The sequence below is a fragment of the Pelophylax lessonae genome (genome assembly GCF_965119305.1).
Source record: "Pelophylax lessonae genome assembly, chromosome: 6".
Classification (NCBI taxonomy): domain Eukaryota; kingdom Metazoa; phylum Chordata; class Amphibia; order Anura; family Ranidae; genus Pelophylax; species Pelophylax lessonae.
In genome coordinates, this window is record NC_138773.1 from 145971422 (window position 1) to 145986025 (window position 14604).

At 46.3% G+C, this 14604-nt stretch overlaps 1 protein-coding gene across 2 annotated transcripts in view; it reads right to left on the minus strand.

The window, feature by feature from the left end:
- CLEC16A (C-type lectin domain containing 16A) overlaps positions 1 to 14604 on the minus strand; it is a 1483716-nt gene that overhangs the window by 900000 nt on the left and 569112 nt on the right. The gene's annotated exons all lie outside the window — the stretch shown is intronic.

Genomic DNA, 14604 nt, shown 5'->3' on the forward strand with positions numbered 1-14604 from the left:
CGAGGTCCTTCTTCTCCTTACTGCTTCTTGCACCTTAATAAACAGTGCTTTATCTCCATGCAGCTATTCCCTCCAAAATGGGCCATTGCATCGAAACATATTGGGGTTAATTTACTAAAACTGAAGAGCGCAAAATCTAGTGCAGCTCAGCATACAAATCAAACAGCTTCAAGGTTTTTTTTAACTGAACAAGCTGAAGTTACAAGTCGATTGGCTACCATGCACAGCTGCACCAGATTTTGCACTCTCCAGTTTTATTAAATCAACCCCACTGTCAGTATAATACATGATAAGCAAAGTCACACTGCTCACATTCTTAATAAAGCTGCAGAGTACTGTTGCAAAGGGCAGAAATGCTACCCCATGTAACACATTAACTTGACCACAAGCCCTGTGTGCATGAACAAAAGTAGACCTGTAAGGAAGAATCATTTAATTTTTCACTACCCCCCTCAGTTTCTTTGCAGCCTAATAAAGGTGGTTACAAGCACTTTGCTTAACACTTTCTGCACCCAAAAAACAGAAGTTACTGCAAAAGGGACTGTGTCTTTTCTACTCCTCTGCTTTTAAAACTGGTTCAAAACCCATAATTAATATGAATAGGCAGAGACCAACATTCAAAGCAGTGTTTATCCATTACTACATTTTCATCAATATATTTTTGTTCTCTGCTCATTTCTGCAAATAAGTAAAAGTGAAAAAAACACCTGCAGCAAAAAAGGCACGTTAGCTACAAGAAAGCTCACTGCAGCTAGGACAACATAGAAAGTAGTGATTGACCCATATCAGTTTTTCATTGCCGATATCGATACAAATATTTTGGCCAATGCATACCTGGGTGATGCCTCTAGCTGCAGGCATCACTCTGGTACAAGCAATTTCCCGAAATCTGCAATACCGGTCACCGATTCTGATATATCAGGGAAAGTGCATATTGGCCCTCGATATATCGGCTTTGCCGATAATCGGTCGATCCCTAATAGAAAGTATCTTTAACCAGTTCTGGACCGGAAGCATTTGCCCCCTTAATGACCAAGCCATTTTTTGCGATTCAGCACTGCGTTAGTTTAACAAACAATTGCACGGTCGTGCAACGCTGTACCCAAATAAAATCGATGTCCTTTTTTCCCCACTAATATAACTTTCTTTTGGTGGTATTTGATTACCTGTGCGATTTTTATTTTTTGCGCTATAAACAAAGAAATGTGTGACAATTCTGGAAAAAAATATTTTTCACTTTTTGAACATTCCCCCCCAAAAAATAAGTCAATTTTTTTCATCATTTCAGGCCAATTTGTATTCTGCTACATATTTTTGGTAAAAAGAAAAAAATTGCAATAAGCGTATTTTGATTGCTTTGCACAAAAGTGATTGAGTCTACAAAATAGGGGAAAGAAGTGTCATTTTTATTTATTTTTTACTAATAATGGCGGTGAGCTGTGATTTTTAGCAGGACTGCAACATTGCTGCAGACAGATCGGACCCCTAACTGACATTTTTGACCCTTTTGGGGGGACCAGTGACATTACTACAGTAATCAGTGCTAAAAATATGCACTGTAATAATGACACTGGCAGGGAAAGGATTAACCTAGGGGTGATCAAAGAGTTAATTTTGAGCCTAGGGGAGTGTTTACTAACTGTGGGGGGATTGACCATAGAGACCTGTAATCCTATATAGATGGATCACAGGAGCTCTGTAATCAATTCACAGAGAACAACGGTCAGCTGTGTTTACAACAGCTGACCGGTGTTTTCTCTCAGCGGGGAGCGATAGCGGGTGCCCAGCAGCAATCTGCGCCGTCGGTCCCCTGCATCGGCATCCCCGCTGCCTAGTGGGGGTGAGAGCGCGCCACCAGCGGGGCACGCTCGCCCCCAGGAGCGCTCCCGCGGTCTGCTATACAGGTACGGTGATTCACGCAGCTGAGCCAGGCCTGCCGCAGTATATATGTGGCGGGCAGTCGGCAAGTGGTTAAGGATAATATAGAAGGCATGCATACAGGTTATGAATAAGTGTGAGCTTCGATAAGGTGTACCCCCCCCCCCCTTCATGACCAGGCCATTTTTTGTGATACAGCACTGCCGTACTTTAACTGACAATTGCGTGGTCGTGAGACACTATACCCAAATAAAATGTAGGTCATTTTTTTCCGACACAAATAGAGCTTTCTTTTGGTGGTACTTGATCACCTCTGCTTTTTTCTTTTTATACAAATAAAAGAAAATTTTGAAAAAAATATATCATTTTTTTTAGTTTCTGCTATAAAACACATCAAGATTGCTGATCCAGTCCAGAGGTGATGCTGTGGTGCTGTGCGGAGAAGGCGACAGACCTGTTCAGCATGTGTGCGAGGAGAGTGCAGCATCGGAAGAGTGAGCAGTGAGCGAGTGTGAGAGGAGACTATCCTGAGCGGACCCCCCTCCCCCCGAACCGTTGAGGCGGCGGGAGACCAGGGGACCAGAAGAGGTGGCAGGGGGTTGGGACCAAGGGATCCCAAGAGCTGACCGAGGCCAGTAAGAGATAGTATAGGGGCGGGAGCAGGGTAGGATACTGACAGAGGGACTGAGGGAGGAGGATCCACCGTTAGCCTACAAGTGTCATTGCCAGTTTCAGTGTCAAGTTAACCACTTAAGCCCTGGAGGATTTGGCTGCTCAATGACCAGGCCCTATTTTGCAATTCAGCACTGCGTGACTTTAACGGACAATTGTGCGGTCGTGCAACGCTGTACCCAAATTAAATTGATGTCCTTTTTTTTTCCCACAAACAGAGCTTTCTTTTAGTGGTATTTGATCACCTGCGCGATTTTTATTTTTTGCGCTATAAACAAAAAAAGAGCGATAATTTTGAAAAAATAATATTTTTCACATTTTTTTATATGACATTCTCAAAAAAACAAAAAAAAAAAAGTAAAAATCAAAATTTTTTAACATTTTGGGCTTATTTGTTTTCTGCTACATATTTTTGGTAAAAAAAAATGCAGTAAGCGGATTTTGATTGGTTTGCGCAAAAGTTATTGCATTTACTAACTACGGGAAAGATTTATGTAATTTTTATTGTTTTTTTTTTTTAACTAGTAATAGCAGCGATCTGCGATTTTTTTTTTTTGCGGGACTGCGACATTGTGGCGGACAGATCGGACCCCTGACTGACATTTTTGGGGGTACCAGTGACATTACTACAGTAATCAGTGCTATAAATATGCACTGTTACTGTAAAAATGACACTGGCAGGGAAGGGGTTAACTTTATTGGTGATCAAGGGGTTAAGTGTGTCCCTAGGGGTGTGATTTTGTTAGGGGGCGTGACTAGTGAAGTAATCACAGAGACATATGATCCTACATAGCAGGATCGCATAGCCTCGGTCATTACTTCAGGAGAATGACAGATGGCTGTGTTTACATCAGCTGTCTTCTTTCTCTCTCTCCTGAGGGAGATTGCGAGTGGCTGGCAGACATCAGAGCTGCCGGTCACACGCGCTGGCAAGGCAGGGAATGAGCGGGGGGGGGGAATGTGGGCGAGCGACGTACCCCTACGTAATTTTGCCTATAGGGGGCTGACTGCCGCAGTAAATAGTTGTGCGGCAGTCGGCAAGTGGTTAAAGAGGCGGCTGTTGGGTTTGTCCTGCGGCTGACCTTATCCATATGTTCTGGTCCAGCAATACTGGATGTCCATTTTTGATTTTTTCACTGATAAGTTACACCTACCGGTACCCCATACTCCAGAGGTTTGTCTGCTGGGCATCTTAAATGACTTTGTACATCGTGTTCATGCTAGGGCCCTGATTCACATATTACTGTTTTATGCTAGGAAAGTCATATTGCTGCACTGGAAAAGTATTGAGCTGCCCATGGTACAGAAATTCTATGGTACTGTACAGGGATATACCACTGTATAAATTGATATACAAGAGTAGAGGGTGACCCGGTAAGTGTACTAAACTCTGGCAGCCCTGGCTCAATGTTGAGGATTAATTCTGGACGGACGTCCTCTGCCTCCTAGCTTGTAAGCTGAGTGGGACTGAGGTGATCCCCACAGTGTCACGGATTATATGGGATGACTATAATGTGGTGTCTGTTGCCCCCCAGGGCCGGGTTTATGGAGGGTGGGGGAAGGTGTGTGTATGTTGGCTGTGGGTGTTTGGCTGTTGTCCTTGTTCCCTCTGCTTTTGGGACCACTTTGATGCCCTGTTGAGTTTGCCCTACGGGCTGCCCTTATGGTTTGCAGGCGGGGCCCTGCTGTTGGGGTACCTCCCTCCCTTCCCCCGTTGGCCACGTTTGGCCTGTCACTGAATCGGTTACTGTTATGTTCTCCACTATTAACTCTGTGCAAACCTCGTCATAGTTTATTGCCTTGGTTGTAGTGTTCTTTGTTGTGTATTTTTATTGCAAACTTATAAATAAACACCTTTCAAAAAAAAAAAAAAAGAGGCGGTTGTACAGGATCTCAGAGACACACATTAGGTAAGTATAGACAAACTGTGACTAGACTGACTGAGGGTGTAGTGTGAGTACCCAAGCCTGAGTACCTAAGTGTGAGTGCCTGAGTACCCAAGCATGAGTACCCGAGTACCTGAGTGTAAGTGCCTGAGTAGACAACCGGGAGAACCCAAGCATGTGTGCCTGAGTACCTGAGCGTGAGTATCTGAGTGTGATTACCTGAGTACCTGAGTCTGAGTGCTGTGTACCTGAGTGTGAGTGCCTAAGTATCTGAGCGTAAAGTACCTGAGTGCCTGAGTGTGAGTGCCTGACCGTGAGTATCTCAGTACCTAAACGTGAGTACCTGAGTGTAGTGCCTGAATGTGAGTGCGTGAGTATCTGAGCGGGAGTATCCAAGCGTGAGTGCCCGAACCTGAGTACCTGAGTGTGAGTGCCTGATTGTTGTAAAGTACGTGTGAGTGAGTTCCAGAGTGTTGTAGAGTACCTGAGAAATTAGAGTCAGGAAGCTAGAAAACAGCTACACAGGACAAAGTTAATTTTCAAAATCCCCATTAGTTTAGATTAGTAGGTAAAATGCCCGGCGGTGTGTAGATGCGATTCGGTGCACATCTTGTCGCATGTATATGTTCCTCGATCAGGCGATCGAGGGCGAATACAGCTGCACAAAATGTAAGCACGTTGCTTCCCTGGAAGCTCAGGTCCTGAATCTAGGGAAGCAGCTGGCAACACGGAGAAGAATCTTTATACTGAAGGAGAGCTGGGAACGTACCTGTCAGGTGCAGGCAGGGGCCTGCACAGAGGAGGGCAGAGATACAAGGGTGCAGGCATCAGAGCAGAGAAGTTGGGTGACAGTTAGGAAGGGTAACATAGTAACATAGTGAGGTTGAAAAAAGACATCAGTCCATCCAGTACAACCTATGATGTGTGTGTGTGTTTGCTTTTAACCGTACATTGTATACCCCTGTATGTTGTGGTCTCTAAGGTGCCCATCTAATAGTTTTTTGAAACTATCAATGCACCCTGCTGTTACGATTACTTGTGGAAGAGAATTCCACATCCTTACCGCTCTTACAGTGAAGAACCCCTTACGCACTTTAAGGTTAAACCGCCTTTCCTCTAGTTTTAGTGAGTGGCCACGTGTCTTCTTGTATTCCCTTTCTCTGAATAGTTTGTTCCTTATGCTAGGGTCGCCCGTACAGTATTTGTACATTGATATCATATCCCCCCTCAATCGTCTCTTCTCCAGAGAGAATAAGTTCAGTGCTTGTAGTTTTTCCTCATAGCTGATGTCCTCCATTCCCCTAATTATTTTTGTTGCCCTTCTCTGGACTCTTTCCAGTTCCAGCACATCCTTCCTGAGGACCGGTGCCCAGAACTGGACAGCATACTCCAGATGCGGCCGGACCAGAGTCTTGTAGAGTGGGAGAATAATCTCTTTACTTCTGGAGTGAATCCCCTTTTTTATACATCCCAGTATTCTGTTGGCTTTGCTTGCAGCGGCTTGGCATTGCATGCCACTGCCAAGCCTGTTGTCTACCAGTACCCCCAAGTCCTTTTCCATCTTTGACTCACCCAGAGGTTCCCCCCTAGTGAGTAGCTTGCTTTCTGGTTTCTGGCCCCCAAGTGCATTACTTTACATTTTTCAACATTAAAGGGTAGAAGGGAACAAGGCAAGGAAGTCGGTCCTGGGCTGGAGAATCCCAATAAATACGCCCTGTTGCGTGATGTTGGGGAAACCAGTCAGGGACCAGCATTGGTGGAGCAGAGCGAAGCCCCTAGCTGCGAGGGGATGAAATTCTCCAGTGAGTGTGGGAGCAAGGGAAAGGAAAGACAGGTTCTGGTGGTAGGGGACTCAATTATTAGAAGGACAGAGAGGGCAATCTGTCACAAAGACCGTAAGTGCCGAACTGTCTGTTGTTTACTGGGCGCTCGGGTTCAGCACATCACGGATCTGGTGGACAGATTATTGGGTGGGGCTGGGGAAGACAAAGAATTCATGGTAAACGTGGGTACCAATGACAAAGTCAGAGGGAGATGGAGAGTCCTTAAAAACAATTTCAGGGACTTAGGAGCTAATTTCAGGAGTAGGACCTCCAAAGTTAGTATTTGCAAAAATACTACCTGTACCTCGAGCCACACCAAAGAGGCAGCGGGAGATTAGGGAAGCTACCAAGTGGCTGAGGAGCTAGTGTAGTAAGGAGGGTTTTGGGTTACTGGAGAAATGGGCCGACTTATCAGTCGGCTACCGGCTCTTTAGTAGGGACGGATTGCACCTAAATGGGGAGAGTGCAACCGTACTGGGTGAGAAGATGGCCAAAAAGTTAGAGGGGCTTTTGAACTAGGTGATTGGGGGGGGGGGGTACAGATGTAGAATTAGCCAGTGGGGAGCAAGGTTCGGCGGGCTCAAATGGGGACATTAGCGGTAGATTGTTCAGAGTTCCTAAACCCAAGGTGGGTATGGGGAAACATCACAAGAGCAGCCTAAAAACAACATCGAACGAGGATATAGTATGCAACCGGACAAAATAGAGATTTTGTAAGAACTTACCGTAAGTCCTCTGACAGTCGCCGCCCACTCATACAGTCTTCGCTTATGGGTATTGACCTCTTATCCACAGGCGTAAGCTAGGCAGAAGATTTTGTTAGAAACATTCACAAAAGGCTTTGCATAAACACACCTATAGGGGGCTGTCCCTCTGGTCCAATACCCCCCTGCTAGCTGCATTCCCAATTCAGTTTGGTAGCAAGCAGTAGATAGCCCATGAACCCCAAAAGAGGGGTGGGGGCGGCGACTGTCAGAGGACTCAGAGAAAAGAATTGTATGGTAAGTTCTTACAAATATTCTATTTTCTCTTACGTCTTCTGACAGTCGCCGCCCACTCATACAGTCTTCACTTATGGGATGTCCCAAAGCAGTGTAGACATGAGGGATGGGAAACGCAACCGTCTCAAAGGCAACACAACACTCACGTCAGAGAAAAGAACCTCATCTGAACCAGACAGGTAACACACTGGGCAACAGGAAAGCTCAACAGGAGCGAACAAACCCAGGAAAGCAAAATAACCAAGGGGGAAACAACCCCAACAGGTGGGGACAGGCTAAACCGCCATGTCACCCCTAAGGCACTGCCGCACACAGAACTTTGCGGCCAAAGGAGGCATCTGCTGATGGCAAAACATAAAGTTTGTTAAATTTGGTAAAGGTGTGCACTGACGACCAGGTCGCCGCTTTGCACAACTGGGCCACCGACGCCTGATGGCGAAAGGCCCAAGACGCACTGACCGCTCTGATAGAGTGTGACGTGACAGGGAATCGTATGTCTGATCCATCTATACTTTGTTGCCGCAGACGCAGCCATACCCTTCCGAGGTCCCTCAGGAAGGACAAAAAGAGAATCCGACTTCCTGAAGGATTCGGTAGACAACAGGTAAACCCTGATCGCCTGGACCACATCCAAGGAATGCAAAGCAAACTCCTTAGGATGCCTAGGATTCGCACACAGCGAAGGCAAGACAATGTCCTCGTTAAGATGAAAATCGGACACCACCTTTGGAAGGAAAGATTGGTGAGGTCGCAAGACCACCTTATCCCTATGAACAACCAGGTAGGGGGAGTGACAAGACAGAGCCGCCAACTCCGACACTCTGCGAGCAGATGTGATCGCCACCAGAAAAGCAACCTTTCGTGACAGCGCAGGTAGAGGGATCTCCCGGATGTTCTCTTCAGATAAAGTTTACGTACATTCTTCCATGTTGTCAGTTGGGGAGAAGGACATTCCTTTCTGTAGACGTCGTGTATGTGTTTCTGTTAGTGGGAAATCTGAAAGAATAATAACTGTGTTCGCTTGCTTAGCAGGTACCTTCAATTCTTTTGGGTCTGTGCTCTCGTCTTTCTGTCCGTCTGTCCCTTTTCTTTCCATTTCCCCTTGTTTTTGATTTGGGTAGTTTTTCCCTTTTGATTTTCTTGGGGGCCCTCTATTCCTTCCTGACCTAAAAAAGACACTGTTTTTGTTCCTAAGTCCTCATCTGTTTCACTTTGAGAGTGCCCCCCCCCCCCAAATGTGATATAGATCTCTTACCTCCCCCCCCGAACTACTCCGTCCTCTCCATGTAGTCAGGTTAAAAATGTCCCCTTTTTCCCAGTCATTGAGATCCCTTTTAAATGTTGATTGTTTAGTAGGTTTCAAATTTCATTGTGTATGCTCAACTTTAAGGATTTCATTTTTTTTTTTTTTTAATTCTTCCGTCTCTTTGAATGGATCTAACATCTAACATCTCTGAACTTTTTTCAATTACATAGTAGGTGAGGTTGAATAAAGACAACAGTCCATCCAGTTCAACCTGTGTAGGTGTGTGCGGCTGTAATCATCTCACATACCACTGAATGTTCTGATCCTTGAGATGTCCGTCTAATAGTCTTTTGAAAGCCACCATACTACCCGCAGAAACCACCTCTTGTGGTAGAGAATTCCACAATCTTGTAGCCCTAACAGTAAAGAACCCCCCCCCCCACGTTGCCTGAGGTTAAAACGCTTCTCCTCTAATCGCATTGTATGCCCCCGAGTCCTCATGCAATCCCTTCGACTGAACAGCTTTTTTTCTAAGCTGAGATCCCCATTGAGATATTTAAAAATTGCTATCATGTCCCCCCTCAGGCGTCTCTTCTCCAGGGAGAATAAATCAAGCGATTGCAGACGCTCTTCATAATCAAGGTCCTCCAATCCCCTAATCAGTTTAGTTGCCCTTCTCTGGACTCTCTCCAGCTCCAACACATCCCTCCTGAGGACTGGCGACCAGAACTGGACAGAATACTCCAGATGCGGTCGGACCAGAGTTTTATAAAGTGGAAGGATTATAGTCTTATCTCTGGAATACATCCCTTTCTTTATGCATGCTAATATTCTGCTGGCCTTGGCAGCTGCCGCTTGACATTGCATGGTGTTGCCTAGTCTATCATCAACCAAGACTCCCAGATCTTTCTCCATTTTTGATTTCCCCAAGGGTTCCCCTCCTAATGTGTATTGTGCTTTTATGTTTCTAGTCCCCAAGTGCAAAACCTTACACTTCTCCACGTTAAACCTCATTTGCCAAGTCGTTGCCCACTCCGTTATTTTTGTCCAGGTCATCCTGTAGGATATCTGCTTCATGCTGTGCAGTTATTGCCCTGCCCAATTTTGTGTCATCTGCAAAAACTGATATTGAACTACTGATCCCGTCCTCTTCTGATGAGTAGCTTTGTATTCCATTTGACCCTTCTGGTCTCCACACACGCTAAACGTGTTGGGCCCTTGGCCTTCTATGCAATCACATACCCTTATACTGCTGTTCTAAAACTATGTTTACCGTGATGTAGTATTCATTCTTGAGGTCGTATAGACCTGTATGCAATTTTCCCATCACTGTAGGTTACATGTATACTGTTGGTCACAAGATTCTTTTGGCGTGATAATCTGTAATGTTATAAGTTCCAGCTGTTATATATTCCTTTTCTCGCATTGTTAAACTTTTTTTAAACTTCAATAAAAATATTGAAAAAAAAAAAAAAAGGAGGCTTTTGAAGAACAGATGATACAAGATTTAGATCCCATGGCGATAGCGGGGACCGCCTCGGAGGAGCCATATGGCGCACTCCCTGAATCAAGGTACGAATTAAGACACGCGTAGCTAATGGGCGTTGAAAATATATTGCCAAGGCAGACACTTGGCCTTTGATAGTGCCCAAAGCCAACCGCTGTTCAACCCCTTTCTGCAGACAGGCCAAAGCCTAGCAACCAAAAAAAAGTGAGGGTGCGCCTTCAGTGATTCACACCATGAAACGTGTGATTTCCACGTACAATGATATATCTTCCTGGACGTCGACTTCCTAGCCTTCAAGAGGATCGGAATCACAGAATCAGAAAGACATCTATCCCTCAACATCTGGCTTTCAACAGCCATGCCGTTAAAGCCAGTGACTGTAAAGCAGGATGGAAGATCAGACCTTGAAACAGCAGATCTTCCCTGGGAGGAAGTCTCCAAGGAGCATCGGTGACCAACCACACCAGGTCTGCGTACCAAGACCGATGAAGCCAGTCTGGAGCCACCAGAATGACCGGAATCCCTTCCACCTCTATTCTACATAGAAGCCTCGGCAGAAGTTTCAGCGAAGGAAAGGCATAAATCAGCCGATACTGACCCCAACGAGCCACCAATGCATCTGTGGCGTCGGCCAGAGGATCTTGAGATATGGCTACGAACCTCTGCACCTTCTTGTTGAGGCGAGAAGCAAACAGATCGACCTCAGGTGTCCCCCACCTGACACACAGGAGATGAAACACCTCTGGGTGTAGGGACCACTCCCCGTGATCTAACACCTGACGACTCAGGTAATCCGCTTGCCAGTTCTCCACACCAGGGATGTGCACATCAGAGAGAGCTGGAAAAAACTGTTCTGCCCAAGTCAAAATTTCGGCCACCTCCCTGGCCGCAAAAACACTCTTGGTGCCCCCCTGGTGATTGATGTAAGCCACAGCCGTGGCATTGTGCGATTGAATCCGAACCGGACAATCTTGCAGACGAGTCATCCAGTGACTCAGACAAAGCTTTATTGCTCTGAGCTCCAAAACATTTATCGGTAGTTTGGACTCTTCAACTGTCCAGGTTCCCTGGGCACCGAACTTCCCCAGTACGCTGCCCCAGCTCGACAGGCTGGCATCTGTGGTTACCACCATCCAAAACAACGGGAGGAGGGACTTGAACTGGCATAGTGATGGAGAGTGAAGCCAAAATAACAGAGCAGATCTTGTGTTGTGGTTCAACCGAATCAAAGTGTCTAAAGAAGTTGGATCCTTGTTCCCTTTGACCAGAATCTCTCTTTGCAAAGGTCAGGTATGGAACTGAACAAATGGAACCGCCTCAAAGGTTGATACCATCAGACCCAAGGCCCACATGCAAGTTTGCAGAGAGGACAGATTGTTTGCCAACAACTGGATCACCCCCTGCAACTTCTGCAGCTTATCCGGGGGAAGAAAGACCCCTGTGAAGGCTGAATCCAGAGTCAGGCCCAGATAATCCAGTCTCAAGAAAGGTATCAGGATGGAATTCTTGAAATTGATGGTTCACCCGAATTCCTGTAGGGAGCCGACAGTGATTATCAGATCGCCCATTAGGGCTGAATGAGAGTCTGCTCCCAATAGGAGATCGTCCAGATACCCCAGCACCGAAATCCCCCCGTTGGCGCAACGATGCCTACACCGGGGCAGTACTTTGGTAAACACCCTGGGAGTGGATAGTTAGATTGTGTGCGCTACCAGATAGCAGTATACTGGGCGCATAGATTAGTAAATAAGTGCCACATCCTATTGGAAAATTGGGACTGAATGTTGGAAAAACATGGACTTTAAAGGCACTGGATATATTATAACATAGCAATTTTATTGATTTACATCTTAAAATACAAAAAGGACAAAAAAAGAAAAAGAACCATAAATGCATCGCCTCAAAAAAAGGTGTTAAGGGGGAGCGTGGCATCAGAGCTCTGTGATGGCTGCTTAGACCACCAGGACGATAGCCTTCTAACAGCACCTACGACCGTCCACCCAGCGCCATCTGGAGCAGAGCAGCTGTGGGCACCCTCGGACATGTCGCGGAGGAAGTCAGAGCAGCCGCTTCAGCATAACAAGCTGACCGGCTTCTTCTCCTCCACACCACGGCGCACACTCCAAGATGGCGGCGGCCTGCGATTCCCGGAGCAGGCCGCGGCCTACAGCAATCTGACCCCATCCGAGGCTCCCCTGCTATCTCCCACTATTACCAGGAGTGCCGATGACACCATTGCTGGATTCCCTACCACCGAGCAACCCATCTCAGACATAGCGCTGAAGGACATGCTCATGTCCCTCAGAGACTCGCTACACCAGGACCTTGTGGCCCCTGTATCCCAGTGCCGCAGAGAAGTACATGAAGTGGGTGACAGGGTAGATCGGGTGGAGCAGGCCCTAGGTGAATACTCTAGTTGATGCACACAGTGCCCATAGTGAAGACACATACTGTGGATAAAAGACAAGTTGGCAGATCTGAAGGAGCGCTCACGTAGAAACAACAAAGTTAAGGGATGTCCCTGAATCTGTTGCACCATCTCAGCTTACACAGTTCGCTAAAGATTTATTCCTCAGACCTAGAGCTTACTGTGGACAGGATACACAGGATCTCCAAGCCATCATTTCTAGTGGACGAGGGCCCCAGGGATGTCTTACTGAGGGTACACTACTTCAGAACCAAAGAAGCATTGCTAGAGCAATTGTGCCAACAAGATTAGCGCCCACCAGCTTATGCATCCATATAGATTCTACCTGACCTTTCCCGCCATACCCTCCAACGCAGGCGGAACCTGGCCACCATCACTAAGGCCCTATGGAATCACCAAATACCACATAAGTGGAAATATCCAGTGACGCTCACGATTACCCACAACGGGACCACTACTTCCATCTCTACCCTGGATGAGGGCATCTCTTTCTTATGCCAATGGGGAATGCTCCCAGATCAGACCATGGATCCATCAAGTGCCCACCATCGTTCCCCAGCTGCGATCCAAAACGACTGGCAGGTTGTGACCCGCAAACGCTCCTCACACTCCAAGAGAAACAAGTACGGTGCTCAAGACACTACTCAACTACCCATATAGTCCCGGTGTGTCCTCAGTGGATACCCCATTGTACCCCAGGCTCATAAGAACATGGTACCGCTTGCGGTTCCTTTTTTTAACCTTCCCCTTTCTTTTTTTCTCAGTTTTTGTTTCTTCACAGGTCTTCATGCAACTCCGACGTCTTCTTAGAGCTAGCTACAACTCTCTTACTGGTTCAACCATCATCTCCAACGCACTCTTTCACATTGGTAACACGCCAGAGTCGACTGAGTAAGGCTCCACAATGGTCACGTAAGTCCATGCGTTTCTCTTCAAACAGCATCTATTCTCCACACCAATGGCTATTAATTGCCTATCACTAAACGCCACAGGGTTAAATCATGCGGCCAAAAGGCGATCGCTATGGAGAGAAGCTATTGCCCGTAACGCGGATATACTCTGCGTCCAGGAGAATCATTTTGAGAGTTCCAAGGCTCCAGCATGCTACCACCCCCATATTTTCTTATCCAGTTCAGACAAAAAAGTGAAAGGGGTGCTTATAGCGGTGAGAGATACAGTCAATTTCACTCTCAAACAAGCCATTCTAGATAGCTTCGGTCGCTATGTTATCTTAACGTGTGATGTCAATTCTAAACCCTTTATGATAATTTCCCTGTATGCCTCCAATGTCCGCCAAGCCCGCTTTTTGAGGAAAGTACTTAAAAAATTGAACCAAGTCAGACATGGCCGGGCTCTACTATGTGGTGACTTCAATGCTGTATCAGACTCAGCCCCGGACGCCACTAAAGGTAAATCTAGGGGCAGACCTTGCCTACAAAAGCTACTCCACAGTGAGGACCTATATGATGTGTGGAGGTGCCAGTACTCCAACGAGCGATACCTACTACTCACCCAGGCATAAATCGTACTCGCGCACTGTTTTTTTTCTTTATAACAAACGGCTTCTACAATGTATATCGGATATGTTTGACATCACGTGGTCAGACCACGCGCCAATCTCGATTGTTATAGAGGAAGATGTTGCCTCTGCCAGAAATCCTGTGTGGAGATGCAATACCCGATTATTACAGGATCCAGATTGTACAAAAATTATTACTGACAACCTCATGGAATTCTTCGCCCATAATGCTCCTTCCACTCCTGATGTATTCCTATTGTGGACTATGCACAAAGCATTTATAAGGGGATTCTGCTGCAGCAAAGTTCCCGATGAAAGAGACGCTATAACTCTCGATTAGACTCTCTCCTCTGAGATATTCACTCCTTGGAACTTCAAAACAAACACTGTCCCCGGCTCTATCGGACGCGCTGCAGAAGCTGAGAGAAGAGCTTAGGCTCTTGCTGATGCAGAAGTACGATATGCTCCTCAGACAGTTAAAACTCCAAACGTATAACAACGCCAATAGAGCAGGGAAATATTTAGCCAACAGGCGAAAGGCTGCAAAGACTAAAGCAAAAATAGGATACCTCGTACACCAAGCTGTACCTGAATCCAAGCATAAGGTTTTCAACCCCCAAGCCATTGCAGACCAATTTGTGATT